Source organism: Mus caroli, unplaced genomic scaffold, assembly GCF_978045245.1.
Source record: "Mus caroli unplaced genomic scaffold, Mus_caroli_1 scaffold_13, whole genome shotgun sequence".
NCBI classification, from domain to species: Eukaryota; Metazoa; Chordata; class Mammalia; order Rodentia; family Muridae; genus Mus; species Mus caroli.
Genome location: NW_028227268.1, coordinates 77,543,549 through 77,568,711, shown reverse-complemented (window position 1 = coordinate 77,568,711; position 25,163 = coordinate 77,543,549).

Below are 25,163 nucleotides of genomic sequence, written 5' to 3'. Positions count from 1 at the left end.
TTTCATTCATTCACATGGGCATTCCCATGTGAATGAATGATCAATATCATTTCTACCCTTTCTTCTTGCTTCATTATCTGACATAAGCCAACTCATGCCCTTATAACTTGTACTACATTCTGGGTCTTAGTTGGCAATGATCTTTAATACCTGTATAATAGGTCTAGTTTTCAAAGTCTGCAGAAGAATCAACAGCCCTGTTTCCGAGAGGAAAGTGTCATGAATGAGGAATCCTGGAAGGGGACGGAGCATCAGATCAGAAGCCAGCAGACTTGGATACCAGATTGGCCATCTGTTAGCTGTGCTTCTTTGGGGAAAGAATGGCCATGAGGCATTTGAATAGCCCCCTTTCTACTAGCAAATTTTGTATTACACTATCCCGGAAGATTATTTTAAAATGAAATTTCGTTCCCAAGAAGTTCCACCCAAGTTCTCAAAACTGAGCCCTCAGAGACCTTGAGCATTTGACCCACAAATACCTACTAGAAAAGCTAAGATTTGACCCATGTCTGTCATCCAGAAAATAGATTTGTCTCATTTTTCCTATCAGCACCAACTTTTCTCTTATAGTATGAGAGGGTAATATTTAAAATTCTGGGAAACTACTAGACACCTGCTAGACGTCTGCTCATGAGCAAAGCACTTACCCTGAAACCATGAGAACCAGAGTGCAGATCCCCAACACCCACTCAAGAGTACTGCAGTCACCAGCAATCTCAGCACTTGGAAGGCAAAAACAGTGGCTACCTGGAGCAAGCTAGATGGCTAGACTAGCAAAATTGACTAGTTCTGGGTTCAGATGAGAGGCCTTGCCTCAATACATGTGCTAGAGGGCAATCAAGGAAGATACCAACTTCTAGACTCCACAACATGAACACATGTACATACACCCACACACATGTGTGTCCATCCACATACTCACCATACATGCAAAAAAAAAATTGTTTTCATTTTTTCAAGACAGGGTTTCTCCGTATGGCCCTGGATCTCACTCTGTAGACCATGCTAATCTTGAGCTTGGATCCATCTGCCTTCACCTTCCAAGTGCTGGGATTAAAAGTGTGTGCCACCACCCTGTGGCTCAAAAGAATATTTTTAATAACTGTCCTCTGAGAGGCTCTACCCAGCAGCTGGCTGAAACAGATGCAGATACCCATAGCCAAACATTGGACAGAGGTTGAAGACCCTTGTGGAAGAGTTGGGGGAAGGACTGAAGGCCCTGAAGGGGTTCGGAACCCCACAGGAAGACTAACCAATAGAGTCAACCAACCTGGACCCCTGGGAACTCTCAGAGACTGAGACTGAACCACCAACTAAAGAGCATACATGAGCTGCTCCAAGCCCCCAGCCCCGCTCATATGTAGCTGACATGCAGCTCAGCCTCCATGTGGGTCCCCCAACAACTGGAGCTGGGACTGTCCCTAAAGCTGTAGCTTGGCTGTGGCATCTGGTCCTCAACAGGGTTGCCTTGTCTGGCCTCAGTGGGAGAGGGTGCACCTAACTCCACAGAGACTTGATGCACCAGGATAGAGGGATACTCAGGGAGACCCCAACCTCTCAGAGGTAAAGAAGAGGGAGTAGGGGAAGGGACTCTGTAAGGGGGAGACAGTGAGGGGGCAGAATTTGGGATGTAAATAAATATAAATAAGTAAATAAATAAGTAATTTCTTTTTATATACTCTTTTTAAACAATTTTTATTAGATATTTTCTTCATTTACATTTCAAATGCTATCCCGAAAGTCCCCTATACACTCCCCCTGCCCTGCTCCCCAACCCACCCACTCCCGCTTCCTGGCCCTGGCATTCCCCTGTACTGGGGCATTTGATCTTTGCAAGACCAAGGGCCTCTCCTCTTAATTGTTTCTTTCAACCAGTCTATCATTCCGTGGGACCACTGAGCCTCACTTGAATCAGATCGTACCGTCAGTCAAAGCTCTAGTTTCCCTTCAGGAGGAATGAGGAGGTCAAAGAGACTTCCTTTTTACAATTTCAGTCCGGTGACTTGGTGTCAATGTGCTGAGGGTCACTAGAGAAAAGGAAGCTACTCTTTAGCACTCTCAAAAAAAAAAAAAAAGGCAGCATGCTGCCAGCATGATCAAGCAGTCCCCCTCACAGTGTTATCAGTCTGCCACATTAATATGCTAATTGTGAGGGAAGGTATGTGGAACTAATTCCATGTATCTAACAAGTAAAGGCATCCAGGTGATACCAAGATACCAAGGCCTTGAAAGCAGTGTTACGGTGTGACTTTGTGGGGGTCGGGGCAGGGCACTGGCAGAAAAGCATCTTCCCTTCTGACTCCTTCATGGGTCATTCATTCCAGACAGTCTTCCAGAAAGCAAGCTCCTTTCTCCTCTTCCTGCTGGTGTTGGCATACCCTGGTGCGTGGACCACACCAGCAGCATTCTCCTCCCCCCCCCCCCCCCCCCGGGGACCCATCAGGAAGAAGTAACCGGATGCCTTAAGGATGGGTATTGGGCTTTGAAGGATTGTCTGGCTTGAATACACTGGGCAGAAAGAATCTTGACTAATTGACCCAACCGTCTGGTGGAGGACGACAAAAGCTGTATCATCCCGGGCGTGCGGATCTTACAGAAAACCAGTCTGTGTGAGATAGAAAAGATGGGTGGCCTGTTGGTGACCACTTCAAGGGACCTAAGCACATCTGCCAGAGTGGAACTTAAAGTAGAACTTCGTGATTGTGAACTTCCTTTGCAATCCAGACCCATAGCAGTCTGTAAAATAATATGTAGACTCACACTAATGTGTGTTTATGTGTATGCAGCTATAGTGTGAGGCTGTACCCTCGGGGAATGGAGGACAGATTACAACCTCAGGTGTCAGTCTTCAGATGCCAACCACTTACAAAAAATAAAAAAGTATGTCTCACTGGTGCTGAGCTCAGCACGTAGGCAAGGCTGGCTGTCCAGTGAGCCCCGGAGATTCCTCTTGTCTCTGCGTCTCCAGCACTAGGATTATAAGTGCACAGCATCCCACACAGCTTTTTTATGTGAGTTCTAGGGACCAGATTCCAGCTACATCATTTCCCCAGTCCCGGGCTTTGGGTTGTTGTTTTTTTGTTTTCCCCCTACATAAGGGCATTCTTAGCTTCCTCCTTTTGTGTGATTTCTTTAATAGGTATAAGCCTCATTTGTTAACAAAATAATAAATGACCTGCATGGTTTAAATTTCAGGGTCCTCCAAAGTCTTCCTGTCTGATGCCGCATGAGACCTAGACAACACCAAAAACAATAACAACAACAATATGTGTGAAACACTGGCATTGCTAGTGCTGTTGGTCACATTATATCTGTCTTGAAATGGCAGATAGCTCTCTGCTATGGGAAGCGTGGCACATTAGGCATGTTAGCAGAGAGATAGAAGTAGAGCCAGGGAGGAAACTTACAGAGTGAGGGACTTGTTAGGGAACCATCCCCAGGAGAAACTGGTAAGGCAGATGCAGGAAGAGAGAAAAGGGAAGCCAGAGCCTGGTTTCTGGCAAAGCCCCACCAAATTCTCACGAAGAGCCTTTTGAGCTGATTGCTCAGGGAACCTACAGTATATGCTACAGACTCCCAAGGTTCTCTCCACTGCAAGCAAAGGAGCCAGCCTTCTGAATTCCTGTCAAGTCAGCTCATTGCTTACAAAAAGCTGACCCTGGTGACTAAAGTCTGTATGTTTTAGGCAATGCCACTCACATCTAGCAGCCAAACAGAATCCATCAAAAGATAGATGGGGCAGGTTGCCATAGAGACAAAAGCAACCAGAATATGGGGCAGGAAATAGATCCAGAGGGATCTAAAAGAAGCCTCACAGAGTTTGCCTCAAACAGAAAGCTGCAAACAGATGCCTGCACTGGGTGTCTTGGATTCTCTTCCTGTGGCTATGATAACATACACGGACAAAGGCAACTGAAGAGGGAAAGGTTTCCTTTTTGCTCATCATTAAAGGGGCAGCCCATCCTGGCAGGGAAATCAAGCAGGAGCCTGAAGCAGCTGGTGATGTTGTTCCCACAATCAGGAAGCAGAGAGCAAGGAATGCTGCGACTCAGCTCTTTTCTCCACACATACTGTCCAGGACCCAGCCAGGAAATGGGGCTGCCCACAGTGAGTGGGTCTCCCCACATTAAGTAACATAATCAAGCTAACTGCCACCGTCATGTCCATCTCTCAAGAGATTCTATGGAATTGATAGTTAACAGTAACCAACACTTTATTAGAGTTCACCTAAAAGAAGCAGGCTAACCTTACAAGAGAGAAGACCTCAAGAAGGAGACAGACTTGTCTTGGAGAGCAAGGACATAGATATAAATTCACCATCCCCCTGGAGATTCAGGCAAGCCGAGTTTGATGCCAAAACTACAATGAGTTCGAGCGGGGAGACTCATCTCGTATTATTTATGCAACAAACTTTTCCTGAGTCTTCATGCAAGATATTGGGGGGGCCTAATAAAACAGACCTTGAAGATCCCAATTCTAAAGAGCTTCCTATGTGGTGGGCGAAAATGGGTGAAATCCAGTAAGCCAAACCAGATAAAGTCCAACACTATCAAATGCTGGGACAGTGATACAAAGACATGGCAGAATAAAGAGGGGTGGGGCGGGGTGCGGGCTGCTGTTCAAAGGAAAGCCTTTCCTAGATATCGTCCAAGGAAAAGACTTCAAGTGTGGAAGACACCCGTGTAAAACTGTGTGTGTTTGAAAGCATCGATGGAAGTTTTACATGGAAGATAAACTGTTGGTTGTCAACTATGGAGAAAGATTGCTCAGAAGGCTTTCCCAAGAGCCCAGAGGTGATGCTCAGACCTCAGGCTTCAGTAAGAGCAATGGAGACAGTGAGGTGATGCAGAGACACTGGAGCCAATGCAAAAGGGTATATGGGTCTAGAGACAGCATTTTGGAGAGAAGGTTATAGGCTCCAAATGCTGCTCTAGAGTGTGGCCACCCTCATCCTTTAACTTGCCCATCTGTACACTTCAGAAAGTAGCCATCTCATCAGCATCAAACTCACACCCAAATGCATCCAGCCAGTCCATCAGCATCAAAGCCATTAGCATCAAACCCACACCCAAATGCATTGACAACGTAGGAACCTAGGGATGGATGGGAAGATGGTGAAGGTCAGTCAGTAAAACAATTGCCACACAACCATGGAGAACCTGAGTTCAGATTTCTAGCACCCATGTAGAAAGCCAAACTTACACACACACACACACACACAGAGAGAGACAGAGACAGAGACAGAGACAGAGACAGACACAGAGAGACAGAGAGAGACCGAGAGAGACAGAGAGAGACAGAGACAGAGACAGAGAGAGAGACAGAGAGAGAGAGACAGAGAGAGACAGAGAGAGACAGAGAGACAGAGAGAGACCGAGAGAGACAGAGAGAGACCGAGAGAGACAGAGAGAGACAGCGAGAGAGAGAGAGACAGAGAGAGAGAGACAGAGAGAGACAGAGAGAGAGAGACAGAGAGAGGCAACTCTTCTAGCCACAGTGACAGACTATTTCCAGGTCACATTTATCTAGACCGATGTTCTCAACCTCCCTAATACTGTCACCCTTTAATACAGTTCCTCATGTTCTGGTAACCCCCAACCATAAAATTATTTTCATTGCTATTTAATAAGTGTGACTTTGCTGCTGTTGTCAATTATAATGTAAATATCTGCTTTCTAATGGTTTTAGGCAACCCCTGTGAAAGGGTCATTTGACCCTCCAAGGGGGCTGTGACTCACAGGTTGAGGATCATTGTCTAAGAACAAGAACCATCAGAACCTCTTGCTTTGAAGGACCATTTGGAAAGCATTGTTGGCTTCGTAGCCATGTGGTGTCTGTCACAAAACTCAAATTGTACTGATGCAAATATGCCAGTATTCCGCATGTAAAGAAATTATGGTTGTATCCACATCACATTTTTATGGACAACAAAGTTTTGACTTCACAGAGTTTCTCATTCTATAAAATATTATTTTTTTTAAAGAGCCGTATTCTGCTAGTGGATATACAAAAACAAGCAGTGGACTGGATTTAGCTTGAAAGCTAAAGTCAACAGAGTCAGGGTCCAGGAGACTGATGACTGATACCCCCCTCCCTCGGGTCACTCCTGAGGGCCCAATCTAAATCACACTGCACATCTTACACATAAGCAGCATCCCCCTCCCCCTTTTTCCTTATCCTTCCCATGGAACTCCCCTGAGGACGCTAGGGTCTAATAGTGAGTACATTTTGCCAACTATCCCCACTTTCCATAATGGAATTTAATTATTTGGCCTGAAAAGCATTTAAGCCTTACCATACAGAGAGCTAAATAAATAAATAATCAAGGGGCACATGCTGGCTGCACCTGCCTCAAGATGTTGCAGGCATGGCTTCGTCTTCTTAAATATTTTATGGTGCAGAAATGTGACTGTTACCAGGTCATGAAAATATACTGCTTTTTTATACTAGGTCAAACATCTAGGGCCACGAGTTCTATTTTGTGGCAGGACACCCAGGACCAGACAGGAGAGAGGATGACAGTATCTTTTGTGAGATCTGACAGGAGCTATTTGTGGATAACGGTGCAGATTAATGTTTATTCAGTGATTTTTTTGTTTGTTGCTGGGGTTTTTTTTCCTTTCCTTCTGCCCCTCAATGTAGAGTGCGCAAGCAGCTAGCGCAACATTCATTATTTACCAGTGGAAAGCCAAGACTCCTAGCCTCTGACCTTCAATTATTGCTTAGGCATTTTCTGGAAAGGCTCAAGAGGCAGGCATGGGCCTCCTGGAGCCAATAACAGGCATCTTCTGCTACAAACATTCAAAATACTGGGCTTGAAAGTGAACTGCAACACCACCCTGGCACTCCTATGTCCCAGAAGCAAGATTTCTGCAGTATCACCTATGATCCCATAAGAGCCATCTCTCATCAGCAGTCTTTGTTCTCGATGGATTCTTGCTTTCTCTTTTCATTTCATAAGCTTTGTTATAAAAAACACTCACGAGTGAAAAGGCCCATGAGAAGCTCTGCAGCCTCAGAGAGCCTAGTCACACTGTATAGATGTTCTCAGCAAACTCAGAGAGCCTAGTCACACTATGTAGATGTTCTCTGAGGCTTTCGGTCTGGTTAGCTTTGCAGTGTTGTTGGGGAGGGGGAGTTGTTGGTTTGTTGCTATTGTTTTAATGTTCCTTACACTCTAGTTGTAGGAACTATGGTATTTTCCATTTGACAAATGAGGAAAGTGAAGTTGGACAACGTACCCCCTCCCCAAAGTCACTCAGCTGGCCAAGAATGGAGCCAAAGTTCGAACCCCAGGTTTCTCTGCATCTTCTGGGGAATATAAGCAACCCTTTGATCACCCCACCACTCACAAGGCTCAAGTGTAAGGTGTGATCTGCCCTGGTTCCCACTCAAAGAAAATGGTCCTTTCTAAGACTGAGGGGTGGGGGAAGCTGGGTGCTAACAGAGCAAATAACTAGTACACACAGGGGCACATGCAGAGAAAGGTACTACTAAGAGATTAATTGACACTAGAATGCCATGGCATTCCAATGGAATTACACTTGATCTGGACCCCGGCATAACAAAGAAATTCAGCGTGATTAATGCCTCGAATAGCAAGGGACTTCACAGTGATTTACCTCTGAGTACTAAAGGGGGGTGCCAGATGGCTTCAGAGCACTACACCTAACCCAGGGCCTGGCTATCGACAGTGCAATCAGCTGAGTTTGTTTGTTTGACATCTCTCCTTTTCCCTCTCTCCCTCCTCTTCACCATCATTGGAGAGACAGCTGCCTCTCTGTGTCTCTGTCTCTGTCTCTCTGTATCTCTCTCTGTCTCTCTCTTTCTCTCTGTATCTCTCTCTGTCTCTCTCTCTCTCTACCCCACTTCCATCCAATGCTAATAAAGCCTTTGGGGTGGATGGTGGATAGAGTCTGGGATCTCCAACAAACTAAGAGAGGTACCTAGAGCCTTTCATAGGGACCAGTTACGGGCAGTGGCCAACTCCTGTAAAACCAGTCCACATAAGAGGACCAGCCACGTACCCTCTAGCTCTAAAGGCGCTCCTTCACTTAACCTTACTTTGTCTGTTTATAAAAGAAAAACAATGAAAAAGCCCTCACTCCGGTGAGTCATTTGTAGCTGTAGGTGTTTGAAGCATTTATATGAGGAAAAAGATAGAGTGACTCCCTGAGAACAGCCTGCCTCCTCTGGCCCAAAAGGAGAGGTCAGGAGAATGACAGTAACAATGAAGCAGAAGACGACAGAATCGGCGCCAATGTGCATTTAAGCAGAGACAGGAGTCCAGAATTCCTGGACGTCATAAAGGATCTATTTTCATTGTGGTTACTGTCAGCAAGACTGACTTCATTACCATCTGTCTTCATCTACCACTGCTTGAATAAGTATCAAGTATGGAGCCTTTCCTGGACTCCGGTCACCGAGGCTGAGAGGGAAGCAGTTATATAACCATGCGATGCCTCACACTGCGCCCAGGGGTGAGGAGAGCAGATGAGAGGAGGGAGTTGGGAGGGGGCGCTAGTGAGGAAGACACAGAAAAGTGAGGTAACGTCATTAGCTCCACCAACTGGGAAATAAAGAGTTCAGTTCTCGGTTGAATAATAATTCTCTTTTTCAAGGTGGGTGATATTTAAGCAATCATCTCTTGGAAATTGGTCATTACCACCAGCTAATAACAGACGTGTTAGTTAATAGCCCAAGGTGAAGCCAAGGGCAGGCGGCTCTTGCGCCAGCACACCAATCTTCAGTGGCAGGATTCAGATTCCAAGAGTGTGATTGCTATGAGGAACCTGCTCCCTGATTTATAACAACGCCGATATCTGTTATTCTTTTAAGTGCCTGCAGTGTCCAGGAACACTTCATCACTGAGGGGACTCTGAAATCCAACAACCGTCTACAATCCTGTGTCTAAACGAAGCACTCTCTGGTCCTGTTGTGAGTAATGCCCATCTTGGGCTAGGCTGACCCTGGGTATCATGGACTGGGTGAAATTAGGGAATCCAGGGAACACCATTCAGAGGGGTGTACACATATCTGATTGGGTCTCTGTAGCATTTGTTTTATTTTCGATTGTGTATGTGTGCGTGTCTATGTTGGGAAGTGTACATATGAGTGTAGTGCCTTAAGAGGCCAGAAGAGGACATCAGATCCTTTGAAGCTAGAGTTACAGGTGTTTGTGTAGATGATCTCCAAGGCTTTGGGTGGTGTTGGGGAGGAGGTATTGTTAGTTTGTTGTTATTTTTTTTTTTAAGATTTATTTTATGTATGTGAGTACACTGTAGCTGTAAAGATAGTGAGCCTTCATGTGGTTGTTGGGAACTGAATTTTAGGACCTCTGCTTGCTCTGGTCAACCTGCTCGCTCAGTCCCTGCTCGCTCTGGCCTAAAGATCGATTTATTATTATACATAAGTACACTGTAGCTGTCTTCAGACACACCAGAAGAGGGCATCAGATCTCGTTACGGGTGGTTGTGAGCCTCATTTACATGTAGTTGCTGGGATTTGAACTCAGGACCTACAGAAGAGCAGTCAGTGCTCTTACCTGCTGAGCCATCTCACCAGCCCTGTTGTTATCCTTTTAATGTTCCTTACACTCTAGTTGTAGGAACTATGGTAGTTTCCATTTGACCAATGAGAAAGGTGAAGTTAGATAACCCTACATGGATGCTGGAAACCAAATTCTAATCCTCTGTGAGAGCAACACTCTTAACTAAGCAGTCTCCAAAGGCCCTGGTGGTGTGGATTGTTTTTGTTTTTTTGTTTGTTTGGGTTTTTTTTTAAGCCTTCCATTATGAGGTCTGGAAGGATAAACAGGCAGGTGAATAGAACCTTAAAGGGGAGGGGAGGAGCAAGACTGGTTTCCTACATTTCTTTCTGGCTTGTTATTGTTGTTGTTGTTGTTGTTTGTTGTTGTTTTCCTTGGTTGGTTGGGTTTTTTTGTTTGTTTTGTTTCTTTGGGTTTTTTTTAATTTTAATAATGCTAAGGTTTGGATGTTCTCGTTGTTTTGTTTTCTTTTCTTTTCTTTTTAACCTTGCAACTGTCCACTGGGGACTCCTAAGACTCAGTCTGATTAGCTCATTTGACCCTTACGACAGCAAAGGATTTAGGTGGCATATGGCATAGTTTTCTGTGTTCATAAGATAACTGATACTAAGAGAAGATTTTTTTCCTGATCAACATCCCTCAGGAAATATCAGGCCAGAACTCTACTCCAGATCTCCTGACTTCTGATCCCATCACCCCCTCCTCCCATCCCATGGTCCTCTGATAGAGGTGTCCTATACATCCCTCCTTCTAAGAGCCATTTCCTTCAACAGAATGAACTGAACCAAAAAAGTAATCATTTGATGGTGTTATTTGAATTATGGCATCACAGTCTTCAGTGGTTCTTACCACAATGGCAACATGAACATGAACTATCCTATCTGAACAGGAGGACAGCCCGCTCCACCGTGAGTACCCATATAACGTATCGATCAGACCTGATACTGACCCACAGGCAATGAACAGGTAGTAAGCCCGAGGTTGTATTTCAGAAGCCCCAGAGATAGGGAGCACCAAGCATGCTCAGCAGTCTGCTCAGCCTTGGTATGTGCTCTTTTTGTTAATACAGATCTAGCCCAATCAATATCCGGCCAACTTTACACAGTGCAGTGTCTGGTGATAGCTGACATTTATTATCTATCACAGATTCCTATTGTAGTGAGCGGATTATGAACTCATGAATAAAGACCATGTCTCGCTTCGTATGCAGTGCATGATGGACAGCATTTTGCAATGAGTATTGGCTAGAACCTGACAAGTATCTCTGACGGCAACAGAAATTCCACTGAAAGGTTAATATTATACAATATAACTCATCATATTATGGGATGAACTGATCCCTTTATATTGAGTTGTCGGCTTTAGTCTATATAATGTGACCCATGCTTTAGGTAAAGTTGTTTAATTAAAAGTATTTTTAAAACAGGTTCTCCATGTCTGTGTGAATAGTGTCCTTGCTGGCTCTTTCCCTTCTGTTTCCTTTGTCCTGGTCTGGTTTGGTTTGATTTTATCTTATTTTATTTATGATTATTTTTTCAGATGCCTATTGAGAAGGGTGTGATATTGGATGAGAGGGGAAGTGGGGAAGATCTGGGAGGATATGAGGGAGGAATAACCATAATCAGAATATATTTTATGAAAAAAATATATACTTTCAAAGTCCAGAATGCTAACCATTACACCATAGATCTGATATATATATGTGTGTGTGTGTATATATATATATATATATATAATATATATATATGTATATATATGTATATATGTATATATATATTCAATAAGAGAAGAAAATATTAGACACAAAAATCTAGTCCTAAAATTTTAAATCCTAGGAATAAGAGGGGAGATAGTTGGTTGGTTAAATATTTTGTGTTTATATGTGGTGCATCTATGTAAATTTTAATGATGGAACACTTTAGACATTTCCACCCAGTCATTTTCAAGAAAACTAGCCTCTAACTCTGAATTGCTATCTCAAGAAAGACAGAACCATTCTCAGAACTCAATTATCAAATAAGGCATATATTTCTCTTCCTCCATCTTGTGGGATAAACAGACATAGTTAGAAGAACCCATATTTGGCAATGATATTACTGAATGCTGTGAGTCCATTCGGTACTGCCTTTCACCATACAAACGCCCACTGATTTATACCTCAAGGCTGTGAATCAATAGAGAAGAACAGAGAAAGTATTTGAGCACATAAAAAGTTTGATGGTCAGAAACAGCCAGGAAAAAAAGCCCATTCATTGTCATTTATCACCCTAGGTACAGGGATAAAAACAGTAGCCTCTCTGTTCTTTATTTTTAGCAGAAATACTTGCCCATTATCTCCCTTGGTCCCAGAACCAAGGCCATGTTCCTGGACATAAAACCCTACTTACTTGGACAAAGCACACTCGTCAATCAGAAGCAAGCTCCCGTGTGTGCAAATGCCTAGCTCGTATGCATCTGCCAAGACCTTGAGTGTGCTTCTGACTGCCTGACAGATGAACAAGTCCCATAAGGAATAATCCACCCACCTGTCCATGAGGGCTGTTCTTTATCTCAACAGCCTGCTATGATCCATGAGTTTACGTGTATTTATCACCATGACCTAGAAACGCAAGTCGGAAGAAACACTAACTTCTTGAGAAGACCAGAACAATGTCCAAGGCTAGAGAATAAGAGCTGCCTCCCAGCCATCTGTACAGAAATAGTATACAGTACCAAAAACCTTTATTTGAAATAAATAAATAAATAAATAAACAAACAAACTGTGCACCTCCTGTTAAACATGTCACCCTAAATAATTGGCTATACAAGACTGTCAAAGTGTGTCAAGAACATAGCCTTGAACTTTATTTGAAATGCTCAATCCATACACAGAGTCTTATTTGGTGGAAGACAGGGGAGGGGGTTCCTGAGCTTAGACTCTAACCTGACTTAGCACAAATCCATTAACAACTTTAAGTGAACAGCTGAAACTCTAACAACATTTATTGCCTCAGTGTTCAAATAAGAAACTATAAATCACCTATTGTAGTCATCTGCTTAGTTTTTAAAAACATAATAGGCCATTGCTATAAAATAAAAGCTCCAATCTCTACCACTGTGTAAAACGCTTGTCTCTGTGACATAGACTCACCCCCACAGACAATATGATGACCACATCTTAACTCAGTAACTCTCCAAAAGAAAAGTCCAAGATCTGTTATAGAGCCATCAAGATGGCTCAGCCAGTTAAGGGGCTTGTCACTAACTCCCAGGATTTGTCTTCGATCCCCAGTGGAGGAAAACAAACTCCTGAAAGTTGTCTTCTGACCTCCACATGAACAACACACACACACACACACCATGCACATAAAACAAGTATATAAACAAACAAAAAAAAGTTATGAAAGGAAGTCTGTTGCAAAATGGCTTGCTGTCACCAAACACCATAGTAATGACAAGACTCCTGTAATTAGACAGGGATCATCTGGAGATAAGAATAAAGACCCAGGTGCTACAGAACCTTGAAACTTTGACCAAGTGTGTGAAAATTTAAAAAAATCTAGAGGCAGGAGGGATTACTGAAACAGTGGCCTTCAATCCAAGATGGCAGAGCTGAGTCTTGCATTTGGCTTGCTTCTAAGCTAAGTGGTCCTAGGCACAAGGATGCTTAAAGGATTCTCAGAGTTTGGCCCTGCCTAGCAGCTGCAAACAGTTTAACTGAAAACAGTGTGTGAAGTGAACAGTTTCAGATCAGAAGAAATTGGGGAAATTTAAAAATTCCTAGAATTACATGCAGGTGAATGCACGGGATATCAAGTTCTCTGGGATGGAGCAAAGGCAATTTGCTTAGAAAAAAAGAGTTGGGTGTTTCCATGTAAAGCTAGATGAGAATTCAAATGACTAATTCCGTATGTTGGACTCTGACAAATACAAGAAAACCTAGCAGGGGAGGGAAAGGAAAGAAATAGCAAATATCTAAACTAGAATTGATTAAATGAAGCCTAAAATAATGATGAAGGGATCACTAAACAAAGTAGGTTCTTTGGGAAGGTAAACAATATCAACAACTATTAAGTAGTTTTAGGGCCAAAGCCTGGGCCCTAGCAGCCCTAACATAATGCTCTTCAATATGTCAATTAAACATATAAATCATAGCGTAATAAGAGGAAGGGACTCTATTCGATGTGGTCACTTCAGAAAATGTCCAGTGCCCCCACCCAAGCTCATCTAAAACTAACATGAGGTTTGGGTTTGAACAGAAGACAAGAGGTGTAAGGAACTAGGTAGTCCTGGGTATGGCACGGCCCTGCCCATCACTGGCCCACTGTTGTATCAGCTCTGGTGTGTCAAGCAAGGTGGCCTGGTAAGTTGTCTACATCAATCTGAAGTCCTCCAACAGGCATCTCTGCACAAATCCCTCAATTGTTGACTCAAATATCAACTTTCAAAGCAAATATTATATATATATTTGGTATCTGTATTTTTATATATGTATATATTAGTAGCAGCACATATTAGTATGGCATTTATGTGTTTCTGTGTATGAGGGTGGGAATGCTTGCCAGCATGGAACATGGGAAGGCCAGAAGTCAAGGCCTGGTGTCTTCATCAATCACTCTGCACTTTATTTTGGGGGTCAGGACCTTCAAACCACCACCAAGTTAGGTAGACTGCCTGCTCAACAAGCCCCCAGGATCCAACTGACTTCACTCCCAGCACTGGGGTTTCAGGTACATCCCAGCTTCCTGTGGGGACTGGTGATCCAACCTTAGATCCTCGTGCTTGGCTGAAAGCACCCACTGAGCCATCTCTCCAGCCATAGGTTTCTATATTTTCCTTAAGTCTTTTCTCCTGAGTAAGTACCTTGTTTTGAAGACATGGTCTCACTATGATCATCATGCTGTAAGTGCTGAGCTCAAGGGATCCCCTGGCTTCAGACTTTCAAATACTAAGACTACAGATTGGAGCTACCATGTCTGGCCAGATAAATAATTTATCATCATCATGATGATCATCAACAACATTATCATTATGATTCCTCTCTCTTGTTCTTTGAGAAATTCGGATGGTGTGTTTTGATCCTATTAATCCCACCCTTCAATTTCTCCAAGATGTACTCTCCCATCCTACTTACCAGATTTTGCAGCCTCTTTTTCTTTTCAATCCATTAAGCCCAGTTTGTGCAGCATATATGTTCTTGGAACACTGGAGCATAGTCAACCTACAAGGCACTATACTCTTCAAGGAAACTGATGTTTCCTCTCTCAGGCGCTATCAATTGCCAGTCACTCCTTAGCTGAGGTGGAGCTTTGTACCCACCTCCCTCCGTCTATGCTGGAATGTCATCTGCCTTATGGATCCTGTCACAACTCCTATGAGTTCATTTCCGTTCTCCCAGGGAAATTCCAATGCCTTCGCGTCCATTTTCTCAGTAGTCTGGGTAACGAAAGGGAGGAACATGAGTGTCCCTCTTCACAGTATCCTTGGTCTTGTCAAGACATTTCAAAAGTCAGCTAGTAAGAGAGAGGACAGAAGACTCAAGTTAATAGAATTACAAACAAAATGGGGAGGGGCATTATTCAATCATAAAGCTACTGAAATTCAGGAGTTTCTTAGAGATTACTTTGAAAATGTATACTCCAGTAAATTAGAAAATCTAGAATTGACAAATTTCTAGTCTTATATAGTCTGCCAAAATTGAACCAAGAGAACCTAAAATTCCTAAACAAGTAGGTAAGAAGTAGGGTGCAGCCATGAGTCTCCCAGAAGATAGAAGTCTGGGGCTGCACAGGTTTATTGCTGAGTTTTACTAGAACACAAGGAAGCTAGTACCAATGTTCCTAAAACTATCCCGTAAAATAAGGAAGGAATGCTTCCAAACTCAAAGGAAGACAATATTATGTTGATACCCAAACCAGGTAAGGAAAAGAGAAGAAGAGATGGAGAGAGAGAAAGCAGAAGAGGAAAGAAAAGAGGAGGGGAGGAGAGAGGGAAGAAAGAAAAGGGAGAGAGGGAGAAAGAGGCAGAACTATAGACAATATCTGATGAACAAAGATTCAAAGTCTTCAACAACAAACACGCAAGTTGGATCATTATGTCAAAATGCCAGGCACTGTGGCCCTCGGGTGCAGTTCTAGCTCCTGGGAGGCATAAACAAAATAATTATACATTTGACTTGGGGCCAGCCCAGACTACAGAGTGAGGCATTATCTTAAATATTAAAAAAATAAAATAAAATAAAATAAAATGTAAAAATGAAAAAAGTAAAAGTCATGCAACATGTAATCAAATTGATTTTGATTTCACTCCAGAAATACAAAGATGGTTCCATGTATGTAAATCAATAAATGTCATGCTGCACCCAGACAAAAGCCAAGATAAAAGTCACATAACTCTTCAACAGATACCCCAGGAAAGCTTTTAACAAAAGTCAGCTTCCCTATGTAATACAACCCTGAGGATGTTAGGGATAGAGGGTCATGATCTATCCTAATTTAATTCCTGGTTGCTGACCAAACCAGCTAAAGATGAAAAGGCTTTATTCACCATAGACTTCCAGGTCTCAATCCATCACTGAGGCGAGTCAGGGCAAAGATTTGGACACGGGAACTGAAGCAGAGGCCATGGAAGTGTGCCCTGCTTTCTGACCTGCTCCTTGCTCAAGGTCACCTACCTTACTTATAAAGACCATTGCATCACCTCAGGGGTGGCCCCACCCACCATGACCAATTAGCATTTAGCAGTTAAGAAAATGCCACCATGACATGCCCATAGGCCACTCTGTCAGAGCTAACCTCTCAGCTGATGTTCCCTCTTCCCAGGTGTCAAGTTAACAACTGGCACTAATTAGGACATGTCATTTCAAACAATAAAGGCTCTCAAAGCAAACATATAGCAAAATTGTACTGAATGAGGAAAATCTAGGTGTTCACCTAAAACCAGGAATGAAATATGCCCAACTAAAGACGATGGACCAGGGACCAAAACCATTATCATGGATAAAAAATAAATAGGCAGATTTTTCTATAGCACGGGCCTTTGATCGCTTTCAAAAGTGCTATGATGTCCTCTCCCTCCCATCTCCCATAACTACCACTAACCACCACCGTTGTCTTGTGCTAACACAATTTCATCATGTCAAAATTAGGAATTAGCTAAAGAGCTTAGGGTATCTTTCTGGTGCTAAGATGTTATCCCTTTAAAAAAAAAATTAATCAGTGATTTCAAAACAGCCTTCCAAAAAGTAGCAAGGAGACATCAGATCAAGTGCATACATTGTATCCTAATGGAGTGTTTCCTAAGTGGTAAAATGTGGTTGGAGAAGGGGATACATCTCAGAATGAAAGAAATATCCTAATTCCTATGAAGATGCTAACTCAATTAGAGTGTGATTTCTCCACATTTGAAAGGAAATAAAATGCTTTTGTGAAACAAAGGGGTGATAGATCTTCAATGATGGAAATACAGGCCTGATACAACAAAAGAGCTGAGTGTACTTGCTTGCTCCAGTGCAGCTTCCCAGAACCTATCATGTGTTCACAGATCATGCCCTAGCCGTTCTTTTTTCCTGGCTGGACCCCTCATTTTGCAAGAGTAACAAGGGAAGGGCATGTTAACAAGGCCTGGGGAGCCATGAGTGAGAGTGGCCACTTCACAGCTCTAGCCTGCAGCTGCAGACATTTCAACAAAGGGTCGGAAGAGGGACCACCCAAGGGCTGAAGAACTGTGAAGTGCAGTTTCTCTGAAAACCAATAGCCCACAAGAAAAAGCATCTTAGAAGAGAAGGAGAATCCCATCCTGCCTATAACAAATTCCCTGCTATATCCTCTTAGCCTGCATCAAGGTGATGAACCAGAGTGAAGGCCACTGCGGTTTGTTACTCCTTTGCTAATAACTGATGTCTTCATTTCTTCGACCGTGAGTAAAAATCTCACTGGATTTGAGCCTGCCCAGTATGGAAAACTACAACCAAAGAAGCACGAAGTTCCAACGAAATGGGGTCATGAGACACTTTCACAGTGAGCTGGGTGGAAGTGGGAGCTACCTTCCAATAGCCGCTCAACTCTCAGTGTCACTGTCCCCGATTCCAATTAGTATGAAATATTAGGCGGAAAATTCTAGAATAAGCAGCTCATAAGTTTAAAGTGTACGCCATTCAGAGTAGCACGATGACATCTTAGGTCATCCTGTTCTGTTCTGCATGGGACATGAATCACCCTTTTGTCCAAGGTATCCTCATTGGGTATGCTATCTGCCCATTACTATGCGTAGTACAACACACAGAGAGAGAGAGAGAAAGAGAGAAGCTGATATGATATAGCCATATAACTTTTATTATATAATATTATAATTGTTATATTTTATTGCTCTTATCGCTTTACTATGCTCAGCTATAATTTTATTTTATTTTATTGTTCTTATTCCTTTACTAACTACAATCTAATTTTATTGTAGATATAAGATTCAGTACCATCCAGTGTTTCAAACAGTTGGGCTTTTAGATATGGGCCTATAGGTAAGGGGCCACTATGGGGAGGTTCAAAGCAATTTTGCAGAGATCTTTCTGGAGGGAACTTTAACTGTATTCACCATTTATGGACTAATTGCAACTATAAATCAGAATCACAAGTGCTCTACCATAATGTTCTACATTCCTGGACCCAAAAATTATAACTCAGAAGAGCTAAAAGAAAAATTGCATTGGTCTCAGTGAATGGTAACACATAAGAGGAAAGGTTCACATATTCACCTAAATCAGTTAATCTAAGATCATTTTAATTTTTAAAATATACTCGTAGTTTACATTTTTTAGTTTACTGAGGGAGGTGGAGTGGTGGCACACGGATGCCATGCAGGACAGACAATTACCAAGCGTCAGTTATTTTCTTCTGTGAGCCCTGAGGATCAAAACTGGGAATCAGCAGTAGGTCATCAGCCTTGGCAGCCAGCCTCTTTACCCATGGAACCACCTCACTGGCCCTCACAAATAATTGTAAAAACTAGTATATCATTTAACAATTTTAACTTCCAGCATGCATATGTATGTTTTTCCATTTGTTAATACGTCCTTGGGGTGTGTTCACAAAAAGTGGTCATTTTCTTTGTGCATAAATTAAATTCATACTGCAATGATGTGTCCAGCTTAGATTTCCTTGATGTTCGTTGGGACTTTAAGGATAGTAGAAGCACTCAGAGTGGATACAACACCCTCCCTTTTTCCAGGGTCATTACATCAAGCCTTTGGACTCATGCTCACACTCCTGATTGGACCCATTTTTAGTGATCACCTTCATGGGCCTTCACAAGAGGTCAACAATCCTTTCGCATCAGCTAACTTTACAATAAAATTACATATACACAGAGATCAGTGGATGCCTCGGTGGCAGCCACATGTCACCTCTGCATTCTGTAAAGTACAAGGCAGTGTGTGATAACAGAAAAGCAGCAGAATTCTCAATCCAAATACTTCTCCACATCCTTCTATCAGTGTAAATGTTGTGTAACCCAGTTCTGCTTTCGGAGACATAGGTTCTCCCGTGGTGAAAATGGTAGGACAGTCTGAGATCAGAAAATTTTAATCTACCATCCTAAGAGATTCAGGTAACCACTATTCCCAGCAGGCAAATGCCCCATCCCAATGAAGCACACACGAACTCATGCCCATGCGCCTGTGGGAAGAGACGGAGGCACGAGGCTGTTTTCTATGTCCTACTTCTGAATATCATTTGTTTCCTGGCCTCAAGAAAAAAATGGAAACACATAAATGTCATTTGAGTTCTGACCAGCATTAACTTTCTCTGATTTCTTTCTTTTAGACTACTGTTTGAGTGAAAGATATTTTTAAAATATGACTTTTTTTATATTGCCCACCCTAACTGGTGAGAAGGAGAACGCTTACCAAAATCTCCTGGGAGCCAGGCGCTGTGGCGCACGCCTTTAATCCTAGCACTTGGGAGACAGAGGCAGGCAGATCTCTGTGAGTTCGAATTCAGCCTGGTCTACAGAGTAAGCTCTAAGCCAGTCAAGGGTCTCATACATAACTAGACCCTGCCTCCCCTCCCTCAAAAAAAAAAAGCCTGCTGAAATTAAATCTTGGTCTTCATATAAGACAATTCTGTATGTGCTTATAATTTAAAATATGTATGATTCCATTTGCATATGTTATTTAATTGATGGGTTAAGACAGGGTCTGCCTGTGTATCCCTGAACTAGAACTCACTAGGCAGAATTGGATGGTCTCAAATGGCCAGGTACCTTCAGGCCTCAGCCTCCTGAGTGCCATTTGCAGATTCTTACCACTGGAGCTTCACAAATGAATTTAACATTTTACTTTCAGGTTGAGACTAAGTTCAAGCCAAAAGAACAGGAGAAGGAAAATGAAGAGAGAGAGAGAGAGAGAGAAAGGAGGGAGGGAGGGAGGGAGGAGGGAGGGAGGGAGGGAGGGGGAGGGAGGGAGGGAGGGAGGGAGGGAGGGAGGAAGGAAGGAAGGAAGGAAGGAAGGAAGGAAGGAAGGAAGGAAGGAAGGAAGGAAGGAAGGAAGGAAGGAAGGAAGGAAAGAAGGAAGGAAGGACCAGAACACAGGAGAAGGCTCCGTGGTAAAAGTGCTTGCTGCACAAGCGTGAGAAGCAGAGTTCAGACCCATGGCCTGCACCTAAAACTGAGTATTGTTGGCATATGGCTATAGTCACAGCCTTGAGAAGCAGAGATGGCAGATCCCAGCAGCTTGCTGGCTGGCCAGTCTACCCAAATAGGCAAGCTCTGGGTATAATGAAAGACACTGTCTCAAAAAACAAAGTGGGGAATGTGACTGAGGTAAGCATTTGGTATCAACTTCTGGCCTCCACATGTGCACACACATGCACACGCTGCACACACACACACACTCATATACATGCATGTACACACACACACACAATCATGCACATGCATGTACACACACACACAATCATGCACATGCACACACATACACATGCACATACACAAAGGAAGGACAGGGACAGGTAGCCACACATAGGAGGATAAGACCCTTTCATAGCCAAAGAAAGATCACTGGAAGCCTGCTGCCTTCTGAAGTGCAAGAGTTTTACAATAAATAATGCTGCAATCTAAACAGGTTTGATGTGTTTAACTGGCTTTAATGTGAGCAAACACACAGCCATCTAAGCTGCTTTCACTGCAGATCTGTAGCCTGATAAAAATGCCCCATCACTGGTACTCACAACAATTTAATGACTTAGGTAGATTCTATTCCTTGGAGGCGGAAGGCAGCTGGAATGCAAGGCTCAAGTTCCCAAAGTTCAGATAGTTTTAGAACATTAAAAATATTTCCCACAGGAAGAATTAATTTCTCTCAGGCCAAAAAAAAAAAAAAGGAGAATTTCTTCAATTAGTCCCATGTTTTGGACAGAAACAATAGAAATTCTCAGTCCCATAGGTGACTTCTGCAGAAAGGCTTAAACCAACACTTTCCCAAGAGGCCATATCCAGGTCTGTTAGAAGTGTGTGAACATGAATATATGTAGGCAATTTACATATTCAATGCACACAGTTTACATAGACTGACAATGGCCAGACAGTCTATTCCCATACTCTTTTCAAGTCCACAATTTATTCCCGCTGCCTATAAGTTGGATGGCTTGAAAGTTCCTCCATTTCTGTTTCTTCTTATTCAGATACTGTTACTGCTCTGGGTCCCCAGAGAGAGGCACAATGCTTAATTCATAGAATCATATACAGAACTATGGTATGTGAGAGTGGAAAGGATTCTGTTCTCCACCCCCTCTGACATGCAGAATTAGGCAAATACAGACAAAGTCATTCAAAATATTTCTACATCCCCTCAGAGGTGGTTGGGAAATGTCACCATAATGGAGGGCCATGCGTAGAACTTCCCCTCCTCTGGAGACCTGGTTCAGTACATAGGCTTTGGAGTTATGGCGTAATTGGACCTTGCCCCAGCTCTGCTGACCACTAACTAAATTATGCAAGTGACTGAGACTTTCAGAGGCTTTACATTCCCATCTGCGAAGTGGGAGTCAAAGACTTGAGAGGACTCTAATGAATTCACTGTAAATGTCCAAACTCAATGCACCTTTGTTTCAGAATACTAGCTGTCCTTTGCTGTGTGGCTTTGGGATTCCAGAGCCTCCAAAGAAGTCCCATAGATAATTGCTGCTGAGTAAGTGCAATATAATCATCTCATGTCCCATGTCAGCATAAAAACTAAGCAAATTCATAGGGTAGCATTCATATATATATATATATATATATATATATATATATTCAGTTAAGGTTATTAATCTAGATATTGTCTTGGTCATCAGCCCTCTGAGAACACACTTTTCAAAACAACTATACAGAGCCAGATTTGGGGGTGTGGTGATTGTACACCTTCCATCATGGCATTCAGAAGGCAGAGGCACGTGGATCTATGAGATTCAAGCTAACCTAGACTACAGAGTGAGTTCCAAGCCAGCCATGGCTACATAGCGAGACCTTGTCTTAAAACAATGAAGAAAGAAAAAGCAAAGGAGGGAGGGAGGGAGGGAGGGAGGGAGGGAGGGAGGGAGGGAGGGAGGGAGGGAGGGAGGGAGGGAGGGAGGGGAGGGAGAACCATGAGGAGGATAGGGAGATGACTCTGTTGGTTAATTGCTTACCATGCACGCTTGAGAATCAGAGTTTGGAGCTCCAACACTCATGTTAATGCGTGGGTAGGGACAAAGCCTGTCTGTAACTTCAGTGTTCAGAAAGTGAAGACAGAGGACCCCTGGAGCCAGCTGCCTAGACAGATTACCTCTGAACACCTTATCTCAATGAAAAGGGTAGCATAATCAATGAGGAAATCTCACAGCCTAGCTTTGACAGGCACATGCATGGGTGTATGCTGGGGTACATGTGCATGCTCTCTCATGCATACACACACACACAAACAAGCACATACACACACACATGCACTTACACAGGTGTAAGTTCACCACACACCACACATGCACACACCTGCAAAAAAAAAAAAAAAGAAGAAGTAGAAAGAAGCACATGGCTGTAAGCTCTTTCAGAAACAAAAGTACAATTGGACATTATTATTTTCCCACTTTCAGCTCTTCCAAGTATTAAAAAGGGTTCAAGAACCAAAACTCAGTGGTAGGAGAGAGAACGCTCAGTCTGGTCCTTGGCTGCTTTTCAACTGAGGCATTTCAGTTTGGTTACTTCTCCGAGTCACTGAGGGCTAATGGTGCAATGTGACTGTGCCTAGATGGATTTCCCATGACGAGGGACACTGGCTCATCGCTTGTGGTCCTGCTGGGGTGGCAGTGTTTGTCTTTCTCCCAGGCTTTCGGGGTTGGGGGCATGGCATGCAGCACTTTTGCTTCTTGGGACATTTGTTTCCAATTTTGCAAACACTGTGAATGTGGTTATTTTTGTAGCTCTGTTAGGAGGGTGCCTGGCATTTGGGTTTTCTGGTTGGAGTTAATTATAAATCATTAGGGTTCCAGTGCCCACAACAAAGTGCCTGGACCTTGAAGCTCAGTCGCTGGTGATTGCCAGAGTTCTACCCAAAGCCCCTGCCTCTTGCTAAATCACTCCAAGTCTCATTATGGAGAAGGGGGAGGGGGTGTTATTTTAAGATGTTTTCGTTGGCTTTTAAATGGAAAGCTTAAGTTCCAAGTTCCCCTTTTTTTCCCAGAGAAAGATAAACTTTGGGGACTGTAAATCATGAGACTTGTGTGTCATTTGAAAGGATCCATGTATTAAAGTCAGTCCAGTCACCTCACTGATGACTTAGGGAAGTGAAGAGACTTGCCACGCATAGCAAAAGGGGCCCTTTCAGTAGCACTGGGCCCATGCCCAGATCCATTGCTTTGGAATGATAAATCATGTCTACTTTCACCCACATACACACAGTCATCCCACATTTATAGAAATAGCACGATGACCTGACCAGTAACTTCAGGACCAGTCATGAGCAAAACTAGTAAACCTGAGATGACAAGCCCGTCTCTACCTAAACACAATCTTATTTCCTGCCCATAGTCAGAGACCCACAGCCTTACATTCTGCAAGCCTGCAGCTGTAGTGACTCATACATGCATCCTCCAGGATAACAGCCATTGTCCCAAGTTTCTGACAGTAAAATGTCTCTGCTCGAGGCTGAAGGAAAGACCATCCAGAGACTGCCACACCTGGGCATCCATCCCATACAGTCACCAAACCCAGACACTATTGTGGATGCCAACAAGTGCATGCTGACAGAAGCCTAAGTTGTCTCCTGAGAGGCTCTGCCAGAGCCTGACAAATACAGAGGCAGATGCTCGCAGCCAATCATTGGACTGAGCACAGGTGCCCAACGGAGGAGTTAGAGAAAGGACTGCAGGAGCTGAAGGGGAACCAACCAGACCCCCACACACACACTCAGAGCTCCCAGGAATTAAACCCCCAACCAAAGAGTTCACATGGAGTGATCCATGGCTCCAGCCACACATGTAGCAGAGGATGGCCTTGTCTGGTATCAATGGGAGGAGAAGTTCTTGGTCCTGTGAAGGCTCTATGCCCCAGTGTAGGGGAATGCCATGGCAGTGAGGTGGGAGTATGTGGGTGGGGGAGCACCCTCATAGAAGCAAGGGGAAGGGGAGTGGGTTAGGGGATTCTGGGGGGAGGGGGTGACCAGGAAAGAGAATAACATTTGAAATTTAAATAAAGAAAATATTCAATAAAAAACAAAATAAAATGCCTTTGCTCCCACAGATCTCTGTCTCCAACTAAAGAGCACATGACTGATCAAATTTTAAAAATAAAGACGTGCGTTTGAACATTGATTGGTGGTAGCTGTACAGTAGCGTAAGACATGTTTTCTAATGTCTGGCTTTATTTTGACCTCCGAATCCTCCTTTCTCCAAACCCTTCCTTGGATGAAGCAGAGCAGGTGGCTGACACACTCACTTCTTCCCAGCTCCGCTGGAACGCCAAGAACGGTGCTTGGCAACCAACAGGCTTCAAGACTCACTTGTAAGTCAGGGAAGCCTTTGATGTTCGGCCCAGGGCGTGGCACTATTAGAAGGTGTGGCCTTGTTGGAGTATGTGTGGCACTGTGGATGTGGGCTTTAAAAGTCTCGTCCTAGCTGCCTGGAAGCCAGTATTCTGCTAGCAGCCTTCAGATAAAGATGAGGAACTCTCAGCATTTCCTGCGCCATGCCTGCCTGGATGCTGCCATGTTCCTGCCTTGATGATAATGGACTGAACCTCTGAACCTGTAAGCCAGCCCCAATTAAATGTTGTCTTTGTAAGAGTTGCCTTGGTCATGGTGTCGGTTCACAGCAGAAAAACCCTATCTAAGACAAAGGCTAATTCCACTTCTCTTTTTTTCTGCCCCTGATAGATCCTAAGGATGGATGAAAGCACAGAGCTTGCATCTCATGGAACAGGTAAAGGTATTCCAGCTATCCTGGAATTCTGAAGCAAGAACACTTCTGTACCAGAAGGGCTAGAGACATACGCCCCAGGCAGGACTGCCTTGGACTCAGCCTCCAGGGAAGTGCCGTGCTTCCAAGCTCCAGTCATTACTTTTCACAGACCCCAACTAGGAAAAACAAAACAAAACAAACAAAAACAAACAAAAAAGAAAAACCAGAAAATCCTTAGA